We start from the raw sequence: 22168 nt of genomic DNA on the forward strand, positions 1-22168 counted from the left end.
GATGAATAGTGTTTTTTCGAATCCCACTACCAAATGGATCTTAAAATGTTATTAATTGGTCGTAGTTTAATACAAAAAATTCAAGAAAGTCGATGAGTACAATCATTGATAAAAATTGATTTTAAATATTAAATCTCGAAAATTGCATCCAAGCCCACTGTGCCAAACTTTTTCCATTATTTTATTATTAAAAAAGACATATAATAAAAAATACTTTTCAATTTGGTCCGTTAGCCAAAAATAAAAATAAAAATTTACTTAAATAGTTTGCTGAGGAGCAACATCGACACAGGAAATCAAAAAGTACTTCTCCTAAGTGTCCGAAATAATAACCTCTACAAACTGCAAATTGAGAGTAAAGGACGCATTAGATACTCCGGCGGCAAAGCTGCTGTGAAAATGCTCCACAAGATTGACCTTTATGATATTTTTGTAGGTTTTACCGGTTTAGAGATATAGAAGTTCAAATTGAGACAATGCACTGACTGTATCGCCTCCTTATAAAACAATATCATGCTCAGTGCGCCTTAACTAACTTTTGATGAAAACCGCTTACACATGGGATTTCGCGGATTCTGAAACAGCAATGTTCATAGATAAGAAAAATAAAAAAAAAACAGAAAAAATAGCCGGAGGGATTTTTAAATAAATCGCGATAAAAATTCACAATTTTAGAATTTTTTAGGTTTTCACGATTTTGCTTGGAAACCGCAAGTCGTATCGAAATGAATCTAAAGAAAATGATGTAGCTGTAAAAATTCTCTACAAGAATGACCTTTAGGTTTTTTCGTAGGTTTTACCATTTTTGAGATATAGAGGTTCAGTTCAAATTTTTTGGTTTTTATCTTCATGATGTTGCTTGGAAACCGCAAGTCATATCAAAATGGGACTAAAGAAAATGTTGAAGTTGTGAAAATTCTCTACAAGATTGGATGATTTATTTTTTACTAGGTTGTACCATTTTCACGATATATAACTTTAATTTGGGAAATTGCAGTAATGACATTGTTTTATAAGGAGGCGATACAGTCAGTGCATTGTTTCAATTTGAACTTCTATATCTCAAAAACGGTAAAACCTACGAAAATATCATAAAGGTCGATCTTGTGGAGCATTTTCACAGCTACAATATATTCTTTTGTCCCATTTCGATAGGACTCGCGGTTTCCAAGCAAAATCGTGAAAACCTAAAGAAAGAAGAACGACAGTACAAGTTTCATCAGTGGCAAGTCCATACTTCCTGAGAAAATATCCAGAAAGTTGCAAAAACCCCTATGATACCGTGTGTAGTGGTTGGAGCGCAAGATTACTCTCGAACGGATCAACCGATTTGGTCCAAAATTTGGACTTAGTAATATTTTGTCCAAACATAGTTTAAGTTCGAAAATAAGTCATATCGGTCCACTCCTTCAGGTACCTCCCCTACAAAATTTCAAAAATGTTCGGAAAAATTGTTCGTATGGTAACTTTTTGAAGGGAGTGGCCATACTTTACATATCCTAATATATCTACCAGATTTAGACCAGGTTCAAATATGGACTATATTTGTCCACTTCATTCACTACCTCCCAAACAAAATTTCGGATAAGTTCACTTTAAGACCTGCTATCGAATCACTTTGGTTTTTGTTGAAGCAACTTGCATTCGCTGCCTCATTTACGAAGGTAAACGTTTTTTTCAGGGGCAAATCCACACTTTTTGAGCAAACAGCCCGAAGGGTGCAAAAACCCCCTATGGCACCATATGTAGTGGCTGGAGATTCACTTCTATGATGGTCAAAGTCGATCCATTTCTTTAAGTATTTCCTCCGCAAAACTTTTGCTCTTTAATCCTAATCAACATTTTTGTCGGTTCAAACGCCCAAAATTTTTAAAACCCTCTAAATACATACGTTTTTTTGGGAAAAAATTGTTTCAATATACACAGGCTGAGGGTATATCTCTGTCGGCCAAGCCGACTGATCCTTTTTTTTCTTGTTAATATTTCAATGGAATAAAATTTATTTTAGTCATTAATACACGCAGAGAAAAAAATATGTTTGATCCAACAATATTCCAAGAGCAAAATATGTATTGTTAACATATTGTTGGATTCCTCATGTAGTATTGTAAATCCAAAAATAGTTTGTGTCAACTGAACAATATTTCTCTCTTTTCTTCGAAAATTTGTTTCTCTTCTCTCGCTATTCGATGCCGTGTTGAAAAAACAATTTTGGTGAGTTGTGGTGTGTTTGTATGACATGCTGCCTTTACCTTTGTTTTTGTGTGTATGTACTTGTGAGACTCTTGTTTTTATTTGTTTCTGTTTTGTTTCATTCTTCTTTCCTTCTCATGTTTGTTATGGTGTTTAATTATTCCTTATGTTGTGGTGGGTTCTTGTGGCTTTTTGTTTGTCTTTGTTGTCAGCCAATGCAGCAAACCATGTATTGTGTTCATCAATGATTGCAATATTATACGCGACATTTATACCCAAGTTATGCGAAAAGTGTATATGAGAAGTATATGCACTCAAATCAAAAATTTCTGGGCTGGTTTTCTGTATTGACAATACATTTTGTAAACAAAATTAGATTATGATAGTTCCTACAATCGGTATTGTTAACGATTTTAACAATATTGCGGAAATTCGAAAGTTGTTTTTGTTTTCTATGTTTGGAACAAAAGATGGTATTTTTGGATTTGGATTACAATGTTTGAACAAAACAAATACATTTTTGGAACCAAAACATATATTTTTGTTCCAACAAAAGCGAAAAATATTTTTTCTCTGCGTGTAGGCAAAAGGTAATTCTTTCGTGCTACCGGAAGTCATTTTTTTGAGAAAAATTAGTTTTCCATTTTTAGTATTTAAAGAAATCAAAGTGGTTTGTGCGCAACCTTTTTTATACCCTCCACCATAGTATGGAGGGTATATTAAGTTTGTTTTTCCGTTTGTAACACATCGAACTAATCATTTGCGACCTTATAAAGTACATATATTCTTGATCAGTATAAAATTCTAAGACGATCTAGTCATGTCCGTCTTTTGTAATCACTCTAGCATTCGCAATAATTGAGCTACAGCGCTATATTTTTGCACCTGAGTGTCTTTTTTAGGCAGGTCAAGTTTTGGTATAGCCCCCATATAACGGTACCTCCCGATTTTCGTTATTTTGGGGATTTAAGCTACATTTTTTGACCAAACTACTTGTAATTGCATGTTTGGGGTTCACAATGGTCACAAAACATCTCCAACAAAAACCGTCGATATAGGTCTATGTTTTGGTATAGCGCCCATATAACGGTACATCCCGAATTTCCGTATTTTGAGGATTTTAGCTAAAATTTTTAACCGAATTACATGTAATTTGACGTTTGAGGTTCCCAGTGGTCACAAAACATCTCCACCGAAAACTGTCAACATACATAGGCCCAAGTTTTGGTACTGCTCCCATATAGGGTACCTCCCGATTTCCGGTATTTTGAGGGTTTTAGCTACAATTTTTAACCGAACTACATGTAATTTGACGTTTGAGGTTCCCAGTGGTCACAATTATTATATATATTGCCAAAATTTGCTGAATAAAGCTATTACTTGGTAACGACTTTTTTACTGGGTATACACGATTTTTCAACAGGAAAAATTCCGAAAGTAGCTCAGTAGTGCGATTCTCTAACTCATTTAAAACGCAAAATTATGAATGAAAAGTTCAAATAAAAGTTGGCCACACTGTTGCTATCGGTAGAACTTTACGACTACTTTTTATTGGCCGCTAACTTACCGAATAATATCGTTAATTACCGAAATTATAAGCATTTTCATTTTACCTATTTCTGGCGGATGAAAAAATCGATTAAAAAGTTGTTAGATTTCTTGTAAAAAATTCATGAAAAATGGGTTTTTTGGAGTTCAATAAGTGGCCACAACCCCTTAAAACTTGGTAGGCAAAAAAGTTCTGATATAGTGCCCATATTTCGCACTGTTGAGACACCAACCAAAATTTATGTTTCTTGTTTTGTGTGATCTGTTAATGTTAAGTTCAATTCTTCTACGACAACAAACGTCTTGGACTTGTTGGATCGTTTTAACATTTTTACGCTATATTTCGTGATTTAATTACAACAGATACCAAGGTTCTAACAGCTAACACACAACTTTAATTTCAGTTAACGAATTTTAATGTGAAAATTAGTTTTGATCGCTCATCGAGTGTTGGATTTGTCCATATGTCGAAGTCTTTAACTGTCATAGTCTGAAGGTATACTTCTGTCACAACAGCAGACTGATACATTTTTTACTTTTTTTAAATAATCGTGAAATATGAAGAATTGCAAAAAATGCTTTTCAACAAACATCCCACAAAGCCGTGGACTGCTTTAATATAAATATAAAAACCAAATTTCATAGAAAACTCTAATTTCCTGGAATCTAATTATTACATATAACTGATATTAAACTATTAACACCGCAAACTAATCAATTTTCACAGATAATTTGTGGTGTTGCGAATGTCAGTTATATTAAAACTTGCAGACATTATCTATTTAATTGAATAATTAATGACACTGCCGAAGGATAATTTTCCACCGAATAGCACAAAACAACAATCGCACAACCAACATTAAAAGCTGTGATATTTTATTCACTTTTATGCCAAAGGGAATATTGTGAATGTAATTAGTTTTCAGCAGTAACTTTTGCAATATAATTAATAATTCATCAATTAATTAGCACTTTGTAAGGACACACATTTCACTTTGATGTTAGTAATTTATATCCTAACACCGCGTTTTTGCCACGCACGTACAGAAGCTATACAGAAGAAGAAAATTGCGTATTATTATGAATGGCAAACAAAAAACTGTTTTTATGTGTTCGTTCGTATATTTGAGTTTTTATTACCAAAATATCACAAAAAATCTCTCACAAATACGGACACAGACAACTATAAGAAAATTGTGCAAGGATGCTCAATATGTGAGTGTGTGTGTGTTTAGCCTCCATTTCTTCTTGATAGCTCCTCGCAAAATATATACAGCATGAACAACTTTTACTTTTACCAGAAACTTGACTGACTTGAACAAACCTGCAAAGGATGTTTTCTATGAACGAAATAGTATACGTGTGCTCGATATACACTATGGATTTTGTCTCGCGAGAATTGCTTATTTTCTTTGGTGCACACTATTATGGATTTTACGTTATCCTTATTTTTGCGTTTTGCCTTTCGTTGCGTATTTTTTATGTTACGGATTTGGTTTTCTTCTTGGTTCTAAGAGGAGTATTCATTATGTTGTAGAACTACATTTTCATTGAAGTGTTGTTTTTGTTCTTGGGTTTATTTTATCTATGTATATTGTAGTAGTACTGCTCCGGTTGCAGTTTTACGTGTGTGTGTGCATTATCCTTTTTCCTTGTTTTCTTTTTCTGCTTTGCACTGAAATTACATACAATTTTTTTTTATTTCATTACGAGGGGGAGATTTAATGCACTTTTTCTCTTAAAATTCAAATGAAATATCCACTGAAGTTGATGGTGGTTGCTTAATTGCTTTTGTTATTTAGGGGTGTATCCGTTTATGTGTTTTTTTTTTTATTTTCTTTCACTGAATTATTGTGCGTTTAGAAATTATTTCATGACATTTGTGGTCAATTTTCAAAAAAAAAAAAAATATTTTTGTTCATTTCTCTTCCATTTGAATATTTTTTCGTGTTATCCGTTTTGTTGGTTGTTATTCCTTTCGATTTACTTGCAATACTAAAAAATTGTTGTCCTGTCTACACACTTGTTCGCTTCGTTTTAATCGGCATCGCTAAGAGCTTTTTATCGGCTCTGCAACAACAAAGGCCAAAGCTTTTTCATTGACTGTCTTAGAGGTTCAGAGTGGATTTTGTTATTGTTCAACATGTTTGTTTTTGTTTTGATGCCGCAAAGGGTTGGTTAGAGTTGCTTGATATAGGAAAATGTTGGGACTTCAACCACTTTTAATTTATAGATGAAGGGAAATTTTGTTGTCAGTGTATCAGAGACTGTTGCTTCACTTCAGTTTCTCCTGAATTTCTTGAAGAAGTGCATTTTAAACGGGTGTCTCATGTACAATTTGTTTATACTTTCATATTTTATGGTTGGTCAATGTAGATCGTTTGTTCCATAATCGGAACTAAGAATAGATTCTCAAACGAACAGTTTAGTACATTCGGTCTCCTAAATTTCTAATAATTTACTATGATATATCAGCATTCAATTGGTCGTCCTACTGTGTAAACCTTTGCGTCGAATGACAAAAATAAACAAGTAAGAACGGCGCACAGTGGTTCAGAAATCGATTTTCCTGGCCAAACCCTCCATTTTTTGTTGTCACCGATTGTTAATTTCTATATGGGATTCGATAGTAAACATTGTTTACTATCGAATCCCATATAGAAATTAACAATCGATGACAACAAAAAAAAGGTGTGGCGTGCGACTAATGGCGAAAAATGTTTCCCAATTTTATAAAATACGTAATTTTTGCAAAGTTTTGGAAAAAAACGATATTTCTCAGAAACTATAACCGATATTGTGTTCATTGTTTTTTGTTAAGCAGGTAGGATTGTTGCATGTAACAGTCGTTTTAATAAATTACCGTAGCATTTACACGAAGTGAGCTATTTTAATTAATTCTTTTTCGTCCCACGCATTCAACCATTACGCTACGTTTCACGGGTGGTTAAGCCTATCTTCAGGCGTATTGAATGTTGTTTTTGTGGCAGACGAAGGCAAAGCATGGGAATTAGTATATATATCGCACTTCATTAGATAAATGCATATGCGAAATTATGTCAGTTAATTGAAACACCAAACTTTTCCTACAGTCCTGCTTGGTAATCCCATTTTTTCAATGTTCATAAATACTAGGTAAGTTTTATTCCTACGCCATTAGTAATTGCTCTCCTATATCAGAAGATTTTTGATCATCAATTATTGCTTACTAAAGTTTTGACAAGTTCATGGTGGCTCAGAACGCTAAGACGCCGGCAACCTTGACACTCAGTTGTGGGAGACACAGGTTCGAATCCCAGCCTGGCTCATGCTGAAATTATTTTTTATTTTTCCATTATTAAGGCGAAGGTCATTTATAGTGATTTTTAATTAATTCTCTTTCGAGTTGAGCTTATTTGACCTATTATTTTTTTATTTTATTTTTCCTCAGGTACTAAATTTTAGCGAAATTCCAAGTTTAGTGGACTAGAACCTTTCGGAACAAAGTTCCGTTTTCACAGAATGATGCCCGAGAGTGTCCTCTTTCAGCCCATATATGGTTTTGTACCCGTTCTGCGCGTTTAACACTTTTTTTAAATTTTTTGAAATTACATGGGTTAAAATTTGTGTTTTTCCATACCGTTTCCCATATAAAATATAGCCTTTTCACACAAATTGACATTTTTTTTAATATAAGATTTTTATGAAACCCCAAGGACTATTTTTTCAATTTTGGAAAAATTTTAAATTTTTTGAAAAAAGCGTTTGAAAAAAATTTTGTAAAAAAAATGTTTTCAATTTTTTTTTTAATTTCCAATTTTTTTTAAATTTTGTATTTTTATGGTTTCTTTATTAGGGTTTGACCATTTTCAAATAGTTACAACATATGAAAAAATAAAAAAAAAACCATATTGTGATGAAAAATATGAAAAAAAAACACGATTTTTTTTAATTTTGACCTTGAATTCCTCTGCAACCGCTGGACCGAATTTGGCGGCTTAGTGTGTCGGAAAGCTGAAAGTGTTATCTGTCGAAAGAAGAAATAATTATGAAAATATCTTTATCCGTTCAAAAGTAACAGAGTTTTGACCAGAAAAAAAAAACGATTCTGAACCACAGTGCGGCGTTAAGTTCCACCACTAAATGTCTTGAAGTAAATATGAACAATTACTAACTACTAAGCTCTTCGTCTACGTTACCGTGTTTGCGGGGGGCTATACCCACAAATTTGTGGTGGAAAGTTTTATACCACCAACGAAGACTACACACAATTTCAGCCATTTCGTTGGGATATTGAGGTCACAACATTCAAATGGGGGCTATATGAAGGAGTGGACCTATACGGCCAATTTCTGGTGGAAAGTTTTTCATATATATATATATATATATATATATATATATATATATATTTATATATATATATATTTATATATATATATATATATATATATATATATATATATATATATATATATATATATATATATATGTTTGAATGGAATAAAAGTTATTTTAGTCATTAATAGGCAAACGGCCATTCATTCGTGCGACTGGAAATAATTTTTTGAGAAACATTTTTTTGTTTTATAAAATTTTTTCAACAATTTTTTTTCAAAGTTTTTTGTGCGGAACCCCTTTTATATACCCTCCACCATAATATGGAGGGCATATTAAGTTTGTCATTCCGTATGTAATTCATAGAAATAATCATTTGCGACCGTATAAAGTATATATGTATATTCTTGATCAGCGTAAAATTCTAAGTCGATTTAGCCCTGTCCGTCCGTTCGTCAGTCTGTTGTAATCACGCTATCTTCCTAATGAGTTGAGCTACAGGGCACATGTGTTTTTAGTCTGAACTTAGATCAAGTTCGAAGATGGGCTATATCGGTCCACGGTTTGGTATAGCCCCCATATAACGGTACTGCCCGATTTCAGATATTTTGACGTTTTTAGCCACATTTTTAGACTGAATTAGCTATAATTCGACATGTAGGGTTCCCCGTGAGCAGAAACTTCTCCGCCAAAAGTTATGGACATAGGTCCACGTTTCCTTATAGCCCACATATAGCGGCACCGCCCGATTTCCGGTCTTTTGATGTTTTTAGGTACATGATCCGGTCGAAATGGCTATACTTTGGCATTTAGGGTTTGGTACAGCCCCCATATAGGGGTACCGCCCGATTTTACTTATTTTGACGCTTTTAGCTACATTTTCAGACCGAATTAGCAATAATTTGACATTTAGGGTTTCCAATGACCAAGAAACTTCACCACCATAAATTATCGGCATAGGTCCACGTTTTCTTGTAGCCCCCATATAGTGGTACCGTCCGATTTCCGGTATTTTGAAGTTTTTAGCTACATGTTGCGACCGAATTGGCTATAATTTGACACTTAGGGTTTCTAGTGGTCAAGTGACTTCTCCAGCTCAAATTGTGTGCATAGGTACTTTCGCAACAGAAAGAAAACTAATAATTCCATATTAGCTCAGAGTATTTTATGGTGGAGGGTATAAAAAGTTCGGCCCGGCCGAACTTAAAGCTTTTTAACTTGTTTTATAATAAAATGGAATGAATGTTACTTTAGGCATTAATAGGCAAAAGTTCATTCATTCTCACTAGAGGAAATCAGTTTTGAGAACAAATTTCAACAAGTCATAACCCTAATATATATAATAATATTTCGACAGTATGACATTAATTATACCCTCCATATTATGGTGGAAAGTATACAAAACAACGTCTTCCAATTATATTTTCAATATTCCGATAACTTAGAAACTCAACTTGTTATACCCTCCACCATATAGAGGGTATAATTAAATTTGTCATTCCGTTTGTAACACATCGAAATATTCGTCGGAGACCCTATAAAGTATATATATTATTGATCAGCATAAAATTCTATGTCGTCTGTCAGTCCGTCTGTCTGTTGAAATCAAGATACAGCTCGCAAGTTTAAAGATAGAGAGTCAATATTTGGTACAGAAGTTTTTATTACTTGCAGGATGGTTGGTATTGAAAATGGGATATATCAGTCCACGTTTTGATATAGCCCCCATAGAACGGTACCTCCCGATTTTCGGTATTTTAAAGGTTTTAACTTCATTATCCTACCAAAATGGCTGAAATTGGGTACGTAGTCTTCTTTAGGGGTATAAAACGTTCGCCCGGAATTTTGTCGGTATCGGTTCATGCCTTCGTATAGCCCCCATAGAACGGTACCTCCCGATTTTCGGTATTTTGAAGGTTTTAGCTTCATTATCACACAGAAATGGCTGAAGTTTGGTACTTAGTCTACGTTAGTGGTATAAAACTTTCCCCCAGAACTTTGTCGGTATCGGTCCATGCCTTCAGATAGCCCCCATAGAACGGTACCTCCCGATTTCGGTATTTTGAACGTTGTGGCCTCAATATTCCACCGAAATGGCTGAAATTTGGTATTTAGACTTCGTTGGGGGTACTCAAACTTCCCCTTTAAATTTGTCGGTATAGGTCCACGCCTACATATACAAAACTGTTCGCCAAAAATTTTTCTGTACAGGTCCACGCTTTCATATTGCCCCATTTCCGACTAAAATTCGTCGGTATAGGTCCACGTTTCGATATAGCGCCCTTAGAACGGTACCTCCCGATTTTCGTAATACTGAAGATTGTGACGTCAATATCCCACCGAAATGGCTGAAATTCGATATTTAGTCTTCCAAGAGTTATAAAATATTCTAGAAGAGTATTATCAGTATAGGTCCACGTCTTCCTATATCCCCATAGTTGCGTACTTTTTGATTTTCGGTATTTTTTAAGTTTTAGCCACATTATCTTACGGAAATATAGGAAATTTGGTATTTAGTCTTCTTTGAGCCTAAAAACCATAGAACGGTGCCTCACATTGTTTTACCGAAATTGCTAAAATTTAGTATTAAGTCTTCTTCATACACTTGTATTTTACTTCAATAAAACTTGTGGTGGAGGGTATAACAAGTTCGGCCCGGCCGAACTTAACGCCGTTCTTACTTGTTTTAAAAAATGTTTGCAGTTCTTACGAAGAAAGACCTTTCAGCAATGACTGAGATGGCATTCCGAGACCCCAGCGTGATATAAGACCTAAAGTTGTGTGTTTTTCCCTATCTTATCAACATTCGCGGCTATGGGCCCCAAAGATTTGAGGCTTTAATGCCAAACTGTTAAAATCTTTGATTAACTCTCGGAGACAAAGTTGTAGCTCTGTCACGTTGCGATGTCAGATTATGGTTAATAATTTTCATGCCGCATAGTGTAATTTAACACAAGCTTTAGGAACATCAAACTCACAAGAAAGTTATGTATTCACGTTGTTATTGGAAAGACAGAATCTCAGTGAGTTTTTGTGATCGGATTATCACTGCGGGTTTATGAGATCGGTTCGAAGATAAGCGGTTTGTTTATGATGATTCGATGATAATAGGGTCAGAGGTAATTAGATGTGTTGCTCGACTCTGAAGTGCTCAGATACTTTCTACTCGGAGGTAATCGGATGTGGGGCTCGGTTCGTTGCTATACGGTGGTTGTCGTCTCGACAGTCGTCGGTTTCGAAGCTCGGCTCTGCGGTTGTCGGTTGTGTGGCTCGGCTCGTTGCTGTGGGGATAAAGAGCGGTTAGTGGGAGCTGGCTTAGAGTATTGAGCTGGCGGAGAACTGGGAGCATGCGAAGAGCTTGCTTAAAACACTTGCTAAAAGCTTGGTGCTTGCCAAGAGCTGGGAGCTTCCTAAGAGTTGGGAGCTTGCTAAGAGCTTGGAACTTGCTAAGAGCTGGGGCGTGCTAAGAGCTGGGAGCTTGCTGGGAGGGTTTTAAGCGTTGGGAACTTGCTAAGAGCTGGGAGCTTGCTAAAAGATGGGAGGGTTGTAAGCGTTGGGAACTTGCTAAGAGCTGGGAGCCTGCTAAGCGTTGGGATCTTGCTAAGCGTTGGGATCTTGCTAACTGGTATCGAGACTACGGACAAGTCAAACCTTTATTCGTACTTTGTCGGCTGATAATCGATGAGCCCACCTTAAAGGGAAGATAATTACACCTGCAAAGTTTTTGCGAATTAAAATGTGTACTAATAAAATTTACTATCAAAATGTGCTTGGTTGCCACCGTGGTGCAATGGTATGCACACCCGTCATGCACGCTGAAGGTCGTGGGTTCGATTCCCCGGCCAGTCAACATCAAAATTTTCAACGGTGGCAAAATACCCCTCAGTAATGTTGACGACAACTCCTGAGTATTTCAGCCATGTAAAACTTCTCTACAAAGTGGTGTCTTAAGGACTCGGCGATAAACAGTAGGTCCCATATCATTGAGCTAATATGAATCGGGGTGCACTCATTGATATGAGAGAAGTCTCCCTTGCCCCGTATGGGATGTTTGTGGAACAATTAAAATTAAAATTAAAAAAACAATTGTCATAATCGAAATAATGGTTTTAGAGTCCAAAACCATTATATAAAATTTAGAACCTAAGTATGTTTGGATGACACATGTCATACAGTTTGGGGTCGATTTAACCATGTCCTTTTGTCTGTCTGGTTGGGGCGCACGATAATTCTCGAACGAAGCAACCGATCGGGTCCAAAATTTAGGATTCGTAATATTTTGTCCAAACTTAGTTTAAGTTCGAAGAAATTAGCCATATCGGTCCCTTTTCAGGTACCTCCCGCACAAAAGTTCGAAATTTTTCGCTGAAATTGTGCGCACGATAACTCTCGAAGGGAGTAACAGAATGGGTCACAATTTTGGACATAGTAATATTTCTACGAGACGTAGATAAAAACGAATATGGACTATATCGGTCCGTTCCTTCGGGTACCTCCCACACAAAATTTCGTAAAAGTGCAGTTTAAGGCCTACTCTCGAATCCTTTTGATTTTTGTTGTAACTACTTGTATTCGCTGCCCCCATTTCAGCGGTGCAAGTTTTTTTCAAAGGCGAATGCATACTTCCTGAGAAAATGGCGTGAAAGCTGAAAAAATCCGATATGGCACCATGTGTTGTGGATGGAGCTCGCGGCAACTCTTCAACGGATAAACCGCTTCGATCCAAAATTTGGCCATACTAATAGTTTGTACAAAATTTAATTCAAGTTCTATGGTTCAAGTTCGATGGTACAGCGGCAAGTCTGTACTTCTTGAGAAAATGGCCGGAAAATTGTAAAAAAAACACTACGGCTAGCATGTGTAGTGGCTGGTGCGCACGACAACTCCGGAATCCAAAAACTACGTTAGTCCACACTTTGTCAGTTTAGGACCTGCTCTCGAATCGCTTTGATTTTTGTTGTAGCAACTTGTATTCACTGGCCCCCATACGACCCGAAAGTTTTGGCTGGAGAGTTCGAACCGAATAATGCGTTCGTCCACACTTTGGATATTGTAATATTTCTTAGAATATTAGATGAAATTCGAACATGGTGCTTATAGGTCCACTCCTGCCGGTACCTTCCCCACAAAAGTTCGAAAATATGCGCTATAATGGTAAGCTTAATATCTCAGCAACCGATTTGGTCCAAACTTTTGACACGAAATATTTGGTCCAAACTTAGTTTATGTTCAAAAGTGGGCCCTATCGGTCCATTCCTTAGGGTACCACCCACACAAATTACCAACATTTTTGTTTAATTGCGGTTAAGGGTCTGTGCGAGGATCCTATCCACATTTTTACCGAAGGTTCTCCTAGTAGCCTGTTTATAGCGATATAATGTTTTTCGTGGGCAAGTCCATGTTTCCTGATATAATTTTCCTATCGAGAGGAACGCGAAAATTGCATCCAAGCCCACTGTGCAAATTTTTTTCTATTTATACCCTACACCACTATGTGGGGAGGGTATTATAAGTTGGTTTGTAACGCATCGAAATAATGGTCGTAGACCCATACATATATATACCAAAATGAATGCCTCGACGAGCTGAGTCGATCTGGCTATGTGTGTCCGTCTGTCCATCTAAACCTTGTAATCACGCTACAGGTCGCAATTTTGATCGGATCGTCACGAAATTTCGGATGTTGATGGGGGTCCCGGAGGGGAAGAAGCCTATTGATTTTGGTGATGGTCGGATAATATTTAGGGGTCGCAATGGGCAAAAAGCTTATGTGGATAAAAAGACAACGTTTTCTTCCAAAGCGAAAATCTCAGCTTCTGTACGGGGTATACCAAAAGTACAACCTGACAATGAAAGTAGAAAATATCACCTTTCTAAAGATGTAAAGTAGGTTCTCGAAGGTGATCAAACAACGAAGATATGACAATAGTCACAAATAAAACCCAAATTTTCAGTTTTGCGATTTTAATTATAATGACGAATATCACAGCTTTGGTTGGGGACTTTCCAAAAGCAAAGCCTGACTATGAAAGAAGAAGATCCCATCTTTACAATGATGCAAACTATCGCAATAGTCGGTAATACATCCCATTTATCAATTTTTTGGAAATCACGCTACAGGTCGCAATTTTGATCGGATAGTCACGAAATTATGAGGGTTAATGGGGGTCTCACAGAGGAAGAAGCCTATTGATTTTGGTGATGGTCGGATAATATTTAGGGCCGGAATGGGCAAAAAACTTATTTGGATAAAAAGACAATTTTTTTTCCAAAGCGAATATCTCAGCTTCTATATGGGGTATACCAAAAACAGAACCTGACAATCAAAGTAGAAAATATGAGAAAGTAGAAAATCCCATCTTTAAAATTATGCAAAGTAGGTTGACGTAGGTGGTAAAATAATAGAGATATCGCAATAGTCGGTAATACATCCCTTTTTCCACTTTTTCTGCAATCACACTACAGGTCGGAATTTTGATCGGATCATCACGAAGCTTTCTCATAGAGATAGAACCATATTGATGTTGGTGATGTCGATAGTAGTCAAATATAAAATTAAATATTAATTATTTTGGTTCAGTTCGACTTAAGTCATTTGGTATAAAAGCCAGATAAGTGAAAACTTTCGTATCTCCCTAAAAGAAATGTTTTCAAGTGAAAAGATAATGCACAGAGGTAGTGGTGTAGTCGGCCCCGTACCGATTATAGTCTTTTCTCACTTGTTTTTATTAGATAACTGATAAAAAAAAGAAGGACAACAAAGTTTTTTTTTCTTTTGGACCAATATTAAAGAAGTTATGAGTATTTATTTGCATATAGTTTTTACTGAATTCGGCATTTTCAAGCCGCGATATCTCTGGAACTGTTAGTCAAAAAGAAACTAAAAATATACTGAAAAATTTTGCTCAGAAGCAGCATCAACACTGCAAAGCTAAAGGAAATTAAAAACCACTTTTTGAAAAAGTGATCGATTTCACTCAGAAATCCCCCAAGCTTAAGTATAACCCTCCTAATAAGTCTCTAGTAAATTTTACATGGAGTATCCCATATATAATTGATTTTCCTTTTTACAATATCTGAACTACCCTGTTTTCTTAATATACACTATACGACTGAGAGAAAAACAAATACCGGCATTTTACTCAAAAGCTTCTAGCATGCTCTCTTTCATGGTATATGTACTTTTCTTCTCATTAATGCGCATAACAAAAAATAAACAGAAAAAAGTAAACAAAAAATGCAAAAATGCCGAGGGGAATGTTCATGACAAACGGACACTGCTGAATGTGTACACATTTGAAAAACAAAACGAAAATAAAATACATACAACAGCTGTAATGCAACCGGAAACCAAATAGGAGAGCTATGTTGTCCTTCCGCTATTAAGGACAATGTGAGAGCGATGCATTAACGAAGCAAAAAAAAAAACAACCAGCTGTAAACTACTATATACTATAAGCGGATGAGCGGAAGGTAGGTGTTTTACGAAAATAAACCGAAATCCGCTGCAAGCGTTGTCAATGATGGTGTTGGTAAAATACGTTCATTAAAGAATATTTGCACAATAAATGAAAGGAAAAGCTTCTTAAATGCTTAACATACATTCATATAAGAGGTAGTGAGTGTGTGCGTTTGTCTATATTGTCTGTGTTCATGAGCGTTTTTGTGTGCTAAGAAAGTGATGTATTTATTTGATGTAAAAGTGTTTAAAGTCGTTTGAAATGAAATTGGTATTTTGTTGTTGCTATTTTTAGAAGTACTTTTAACAATTGCATATAATTTGAATGAAATGAAAGAAGGGGGAATATATGTAAGTCTATGAGGCAAATACAGTATAACATCGATAATCTAGACAATCGTTAATCCGGACAACGCTGCAATCCGAGCGCAAAAAAGTCCGGATTTTCGAGATTTGTGGTGTCCAAAATATGTGGTGTCCGGATTATCGAGGGATATTAAAAATACATTTTAAGCTTATCAAACATTTTTGTTTCCCTTCATATTAAAATTGTTAATATATGCTTAAATATATGTTATCGCGTACTATTTATTATTATTAACTGCCTCGAAGAAAAGGACGTAGATCTACTTTTTATGAAAACCGTGTTTTTGTTACAGAATGAAAGTACAAGAAAACACGTCCTATGAGAGAAGGAAAATGGTATTATGTCACTTTTTTCCATATCTATTAATATTGCCAGAAAAGCAGCTAATGTAGTTCAGAAATAATGAAATGAAATAATGGATGACAATCGGATGAAGCCAACGGATCAAACATTTACATAAAAATATGAAAACTTCTAGTTTCTACGGAAATTTATCCTTGGTAGCTATTTCCCTTTATAAGCGCACTGATTATGAGATGTGTACTCCTGGCCTTTTCATTAATGCCAATATATTTGCAACGAAATTGCACTTTGTAGAAAATTTTATTTAAAATATTTTTTTTTAAATTTAATGGTCAAAACATATTCAACTGAACCAAATGCGATGCAAAAATCTTCAATATATTGTAAAACGTTGATTTTTCCAAATAGTCTGGCTTAATCCCATTGTTGTTGTTTTAATATTAAAAACCACTAATTTATTAGTGGAGAAGGTTTGGCATTGTTCGCCAAGGGGTAAGGCAGGGAAGACTAGTTTCGAGAAACACTGGCACGGTTTGTGTATGGTTGGTATAAGCTACCAACAACATTTTGCCATGTGCAATTGTTGAAAATCAAAAACACATAATAGAAGGTTTGCTTTGTTTTGCAAACACTTTCGTCGGGGTTGTGTGAGGTTGCCAAAGAAAAACTTCTCATTGAAGTTTTTTCTTGGTTCACCTTTATACTTCGAGCTGACAATTGATGTTTGGGTATAAAAAGCTTTTTGTTGAAAAAGTTATTGAAAAATAACTTCGGTGGAGAAAATCCACAAACAAGAAACAAGGGAACTGATGAGATCCTGTGGCGAGGATCGAAACTAGTTTTCCCTGCCTTACCCCTTGGCGAACAATACCAAACCTTCTCCACTAATAAATTAGTTGTTTTAAATATTAAAACAACAACAATGGGATTAAGCCAGACTATTTGGAAAAATCAAAGTTGTAAAAGCTATCCCAATAAAAACGCCACCAATGTTCAATTTTGTAAAATATCATTTTTTTATATGTTTCAAATCATTTGTTTTTGTTTTGTGGATATTAAAAGTAAATAAAAATTTGAAACTGATATCAGGCATTCACACTTCTTCGTGGGAGTGGCGGGACGTACAGGAGAAGCATGGACATGGGTCCAAGGGTCAAAAACTTCAAAAGTAGTGGACATTTCTTAACATTTTAGTTGTCATTTAAAAAAAAATTCAAAGTTTAGAGTGCAGTTGCATCATTTATTAGCAAAGGTCAGAAGTCTGGGTCCCGAAAATCATAAGATCGTAGGGATTGGGTCCAGATCAGAATGATGGATACTCATCTATTGAAGTTATAACGGGTGGTATCATTGAACATTTTGGATTCTATAAACTTATGGGTCGATTCTGTATTGCGACGCGAGTTGTGTCGCGTTGCCAGATGAAAATGTTCGATTCCGTATGGCAATATTCGCCTGACGCCGTCAAATTTTGTCGCCGTAACGTTCATTTTCCGGCGACAAAAAATTAGCTGTCGCCGTGCATTTTTAACAACGAATAAAAACGAAAAATTGAAACGTAAGTTTCAATTTATTTTAAGTGAATTTATTTAATATTATATACGTTTTTTCGCGTTTCAGTACTTATAATGGTAAAAATTACTACAAGACATCAATTTGAAATGCTGGTTGAAAAAATGGAAGCCCATCCAAACGTAGCTCGTGGAGTCCGACTTTTTGGCGAAACTAAAGCCACTTTTGAAGAGGTGTGGACGGATGTTGTGGTCCACCAACCCGTACACCAGATGAATGGCACAGAGTGTGGACTCATTTTTAAATCCAAAGCAAAGAAAAAATGTCTCAAAATAAGAAGAACATTACAGCTACAGGAGGTGGACCATCACAAGAAATATCTTTGTCGTCAATGGAGCAAGCGGTAGCAGACTTATTGCAAATTTATATGGTTTCAAATCCTGCAGGTACAATCTACGGAATTGAAGGGACATGGGATGATAATAACAGTGAAAATATTAAAATGAAGTAGATATTGACAACGTATTCTCCACTCGCAGGAAACAAAATAAACCCGCAAGACCAAAAGATCGACTTTTTTAAGGAGCAAACCGCAACTTAAAACGAACTTTTAAAATCTCTAACCTCTCTTGAAAGTGCTTTTATTTAACAAACAAAATGACATTTTAACAGAAACAAAAAACGTTTAAAAGAACTTAGAGATATGAAAAAGAGAAAATATGAAGCTTATGCCGTGGAATTAATATTAAAATTAAAAAAACCAAACTGGAACTTCTAGCAATTGAAGCAATTGAACGCTTTATAATTTAAACATTTAAGCTTTTTTATTTATTTTTTAATTCCATTATGTCATTTACAAAACGCGTGCTGAATTGAAATACCTTAAATGAAATAAATACGTTATTCTTTAGATTTTAAGAAACTGAAATAAACTTACGTTTACATTTGAATTCTATTAATTTAAACATTGTGTTATTGATTGTCTTATATCCAAGGCAATAGCATTATCTCTTTCACGTTGATTTGTTATATTTGGCTCGTCTAATTCTTCAGGAATATTTTCCCAATCAGCTTTGTATTGTCGGCCTATATTGTATAATGCACAACATTTATTAGTTATAGATGTGCACTTTTGTGGTGAATAGTGCAGAAAGATTTTAGAACCCCATTAGTGCGTTCGATTACGTTTCTTGCTCTGGAATGCACGGTACTGTATTTACCCTCTGGTGAATGAGGGTCTGCTGAGCGGTAAGGCGTCATTAGTTGTGGTTCCAAAGGAAATCCGGCGTCTCCTAAAATAAGTTTAATTATATTTATTGAAACAAATTTTAATTTTATTTGGGCCCGAAGTCTGCCGCGATCATTTGCTTTAATGAACTATTGAGTTGAACCAGGATGTCTACCGTCAACAAACCTGATTCGCATTTTACAATCGCAAACCTAACAAACAATTAACAATTTAGATTTTTTCAGAATTGGTAAAATATTCACGGTGTGCCTTAACCAAATTTAAATGGAAGGTGCTTACACCTGGGAAGTTTTTGCAGATTCTGAAACTAGAATGCTCATAGATGAGAAATATCAAGAAACAAAAAAATTGCCGGAGAGATTTTCAAAAAAATTGCGATTTAAGTTCACATTTTTATGGGTTCTTTAGGTCTTCACGATTTTGCTTGGAAACCGCGAATCCTATGTTAATGGGCCTATGGAAAATGATGTAGCTGTGAAAATTCTCTACAAGATTGACCTTTATGATATATTCGTAGGTTTTACCGTTTTTGAGATATAGAAGTTTATATTGAGACAATGCACTGACTGTAAAACTGTAACGGCGGGTTTTCCCCCTATGGCTAGAGTAGCTAGTCGGGGTCCAAGGATCCTTACAGAAAATTTATTTGTTTGAGACAGAAAGGAAAAGACAGTTGTTACCGTTCAATGCACTTTTATTGTGCTCGTAAATAGAGCGTTTCTCTTTAGAGTTAACTTAATCTACTGCTCGTAAATAGAGCGTTTCTCTTTAAAGTTATCTTAGTCTACTTAATATAAATAAAGTGATAATTCGGTCCTCAGTCCGCACAAGAATTCTAAGCCACCAAGTTCATCACTTCGAGACCTGGATAAGTACTCGATAAGCCAGGAGAGTCGGGGATTAACAGGCCAGAGACCTGGATAAGTACTCTGGATCTCGGGGATATGGGATGGATCGTCTAAGGCTAAAAGATCAGCTGATATGCGAGAGACCTGGATAAGTACTCACGCAGGACCTACAAGGATTTTCAAAGCTACGGCTGCAAGAGACCTTAATAAGTACTCAAGCACTACAAGGATAATCAAAGGCTACGGTTGCAAGAGACCTTAATAAGTACTCAAGCACTACAAGGATAATCAAAGGCTACGGTTGCAAGAGACCTTAATAAGTACTCAAGCACTACAAGGATAATCAAAGGCTACGGTTGCAAGAGACCTTAATAAGTACTCAAGCACTACAAGGATATTCAAGGCTACGATTGCAAGAGACCTTAATAAGTACTCAAGCACTACAAGGATAATCAAGGCTACGGTTGCAAGAGACCTTAATAAGTACTCAAGCACTACAAGGATAATCAAGGCTACGGTTGCAAGAGACCTTAATAAGTACTCAAGCATTACAAGGATATTCAAGGCTACGATTGCAGGAGACCTCAATAAGTACTCAAGCACTACAAGGATAATCAAGGCTACGGTTGCAAGAGACCTTAATAAGTACTCAAGCACTACAAGGATAATCAAAGGCTACGGTTGCAAGAGACCTTAATAAGTACTCAAGCACTACAAGGATAATCAAAGGCTACGGTTGCAAGAGACCTTAATAAGTACTCAAGCACTACAAGGATAATCAAAGGCTACGGTTGCAAGAGACCTTAATAAGTACTCAAGCACTACAAGGATATTCAAGTCTACGGTTGCAAGAGACCTTAATAAGTACTCAAGCACTACTAGGATATTCAAGGCTACGATTGCAAGAGACCTTAATAAGTACTCAAGCACTACAAGGATAATCAAAGGCTACGGTTGCAAGAGACCTTAATAAGTACTCAAGCACTACCAGGGTATTCAAGGATCAAAGGATATGTAAGGATCAAAGGATATGCTAGGATCAAAGGATATGTAAGGATCAAAGGATATGCTAGGACCAAAGGATATGTAAGGATCAAAGGATATGCAAGGATCAAAGGATATGTCAGGATCAAAGGATATGCTAGGATCAAAGGATATTCAAGGATCAAAAGATAGGCAAGGATGCAAGGATTCCTGGCTTAGAGACCTGGATAAGTACTCTAAGGATGTCCAAGGCTAATCTTCTGAATGGGTTACTTACCGTCGAATGATGTGCTCGCTTTGCTGGTCTGTTACTGACTGTCCCAATTCTAATTTCGGTCGCCCCTTTTATACTAGCTCCCACCACGTGTTTTCTTATTGGAGTAACGGGAACTTGTTTACTCCAATTTGTCATCACAACAACATAGCAAGTGATCATCTCCACCAATGGCAGTGATGAGCCGATGTTGTTGTGATGATGCTGTGGGATCTGGCGATGGAGTAACGGTAACTTGTTTACCAAAATTTGTTACTACAATAACAACGCTACAGGTAGTGATGCCCACCAGAAGAGAAGCAAATAGTTTTATTGTTAAGGCAAATAGTGGCTATCATTTATGAAGGGGTATGATGATACTGGGTTATGTAGACAGTTTTAGGTGTGACCAAAAATGACCACCGGGATTTTTGGTCGTTACACTTCTCCCCTTCGTGGGGTGGGGGTTTTTAAGGTCTTATGGTTAAAACGGTGAAAGAGATAAAAGAAACGTAAATTAGCTTGTGATGAATGGTTTTAGCTCGCTAAGATGAGCTACTTTGGTCGAGCGATCGTCTTGTCCTTTCAACCTGACGATCACGGGGGAAATGAATTCAATGACAGAGAATGACCCATCATACTTAGGGGCGAGTTTGGCTGCGAATTGGTCGATTGCCTTTGACTGTGGGTGTTGTTTCACCAAAACACGTTCTCCGACAATAGGTTTCCAAGGACGGCGGCGAAGATTATAGTGCCTACGTTGTTCCTCTGCGGCTCGGCTAAGCTGGTTCCGTACTATTGTAAATACCTCCTGTAGGTCAGATTCCCGTTCCTCCGGTGTCTTCTTTGTGTTTCCCGTACCAAGGACTGCTTCGTCATACAGAGAGGTAGGGAGTCTCGGTTCGCGACATTGAGTAAGATACGCTGGGCTATATCCTGTGGACTCTGAGGTGGCAGTGTTGATAGCCAGGGAGATTTCTGGAAGGTAGTCATCCCACCTGTTGTGCTTATTTTGGCTTATTTGAGGGATCATTGTTTTGATAGTCCTATTGGCTCTCTCAGTAGGGTTTTCTTGTGGACAGTACGGTGCCGTCAATTGGTGATGAACCCCTATCTCTCGCAAGTATTTCTTAAGTAC

The 22168-nt window shown here is 36.2% G+C and overlaps 1 protein-coding gene across 7 annotated transcripts in view; it reads right to left on the bottom strand.

The window, feature by feature from the left end:
* The window catches only part of LOC141389512 (uncharacterized), a 193195-nt gene extending 187441 nt beyond the window's left edge, over positions 1-5754 (bottom strand). For 2 of the 7 annotated variants that reach the window (XM_073961112.1, XM_073961110.1), the window contains exon 1: positions 5066-5738. The gene's annotated coding sequence lies outside the window, so the exon portion shown is untranslated. Of the gene's footprint in view, positions 1-5039 lie in introns of all 7 variants that reach the window. The other 5 variants (XM_073961114.1, XM_073961113.1, XM_073961116.1 and 2 more) reach the window with 4 other exon arrangements.
* Positions 5755-22168: the final 16414 nt, after the last annotated feature.

This window comes from Musca autumnalis, unplaced genomic scaffold (genome assembly GCF_047663935.1).
Source record: "Musca autumnalis isolate F117 unplaced genomic scaffold, ASM4766393v1 scaffold_1, whole genome shotgun sequence".
Taxonomy (NCBI): Eukaryota; Metazoa; Arthropoda; class Insecta; order Diptera; family Muscidae; genus Musca; species Musca autumnalis.